We start from the raw sequence: 1,792 nt of genomic DNA, 5'->3' as shown, positions 1-1,792 counted from the left end.
CCCAATCTCTGGACCTCCAGTGCGCCCTCCTCCCAGTCTCTGAACCCTCAGTGCACCCTCCTCCCAGTCTCTGGACCCTCAGTGCCCCCTCCTCCCAGTCTCTGAACCCTCAGTGCCCCCTCCTCCCAGTCATTGGACCGTCAGTGCCCCCTCCTCCCAGTCTCTGGACCCTCAAAGCCCCCTCCTCCCAGTCTCTGGGCTCAATGCCCCCTCCTCCCAGTCTCTGGACACTCAGTGCTCCCTCCTCCGAGGCTCGTGGCTCTGTGCCCCCTCCTCCCAGTCTCGGGGCTCAGTTCTCCCTCCTCCCAATCTCTGGACTCAGTGCCCCCTCCTCCAAGTCTCTGGACCGTCAATGCCCCCTCCGCCCAGTCTTTGGACCCTCAGTGCCCGCTCCTCCCAGTCTCTGGGCTCAATGCCCCCTCCTCCCAGTCTCTGGACCCTCAGTGCTTCCTCCTCCCAGGCTCGTGGCTCAGTGCCCCCTCCTCCCAGTCTCGGGGCTCAGTTCTCCCTCCTCCCAGTCTCTGGACTCTCAGTGACCCCCCTTTTCCCAGTTTTTCGACCCTCAGTGCCCCCTCCTCGCAGTCTCGGGGCTCAGTGCCCCCTCCTCCCAGTCTCTGGACCCTCAGTGCCCCCTCCTCCCAGTCTCGGGGCTCAGTGCCCCATTCTCCCAGTCTCGGGACCAACAGTGCCCCCTCCTCCCAGTCTCTGGACCTTCAGTGCCCCCTCCTCACAGTCTCGGGGTACAGTGCCCCCTCCTCCGAGTCTCGGGGCTCAATGCCCCCTCCTCCCAGCCTCTGGACCCACAGTGCCCCCTCCTCCCAGTCTCGGGTCTCAGTGCCCCCTCCTCCCAATCTCGGGGCCCTCAGTGCCCCCTCCTCCCAGTCTCGGGGCTCAGTGCCCCCTCCACCTAGTCTCGGGGTTCAGTGCCCCCTCCTCCCAGTCTCTGGACTCTCAGTGCCCCCTCCTCCCAGTCTCTGGGCTCAGTGCCCCCTCCACCCTGTCTCTGGGCTCAGTGCCCCCTACTCCCAGTCTCTGGGCTCAGTGCCCCCTCCACCCTGTCTCTGGACCCTCAGTGCCCCCTCCTCCCAATCTCTGGGCTCAGTGCCCCCTCCTCTCAACCTCTGGACACTCAGTGCCCCCTCCTCCCAATCTCTGGACTTTCAGTGTACCCTCCTCCCTGTCTCTGAACCCTCAGTGCCCCCTCCTCCCAATCTCTGGACCTTCAGTGCCCCCTCCTCCCGGTCTCTGGACCCTCAGTGCCCCCTCCTCCCAGTCTCGTGTCCCGCAGTGCCACCTCCTCCCAGTCTCTGGGCTCAGTGCCCCCTCCACCCTGTCTCTGGACCCTCAGTGCCACCTCCTCCCAGTCTCTGGACTCTCAGTGCCCCCTCCTCCCAGTCTCGGGGCTCAGTGCCCCCTCCTCCCAGTCTCTGTGCTCAGTGCCCCCTCCTCCCAGTCTCTGGACCCTCAGTGCCCCTCCTCCCAGTCTCGGGGCTCAGTGCCCCCCCCTCCCAGTCTCGGAGCCCTCAGTGCCCCTCCTCCCAGTCTCTGTGCTCAGTGTCACCTCCTCACAATCTCGGGGCTCAGTGGCCCCTCCACCCAGTCTCGGGGTTCAGTGCCACCTCTTCCCAGTCTTTGGACACTCAGTGCCCCCTCCTCCCAGTCTCGGGGCTCAGTCTCCTCCCAGTCTCTAGACCCACAGTGCCCCCCTCCTCCAAGTCTCTGGACCGTCAGTGCCCCCTCCTCCCAGTCTTTGGACACTCAGTGCCCCCTTCTACCAGTCTCTGGACCCTCA

The sequence above is a fragment of the Scyliorhinus torazame genome, chromosome 12, assembly GCF_047496885.1.
Source record: "Scyliorhinus torazame isolate Kashiwa2021f chromosome 12, sScyTor2.1, whole genome shotgun sequence".
Taxonomy (NCBI): domain Eukaryota; kingdom Metazoa; phylum Chordata; class Chondrichthyes; order Carcharhiniformes; family Scyliorhinidae; genus Scyliorhinus; species Scyliorhinus torazame.
The sequence above is the reverse complement of the archived record's forward strand: the minus strand, read 5'-3'. Positions refer to the sequence as shown.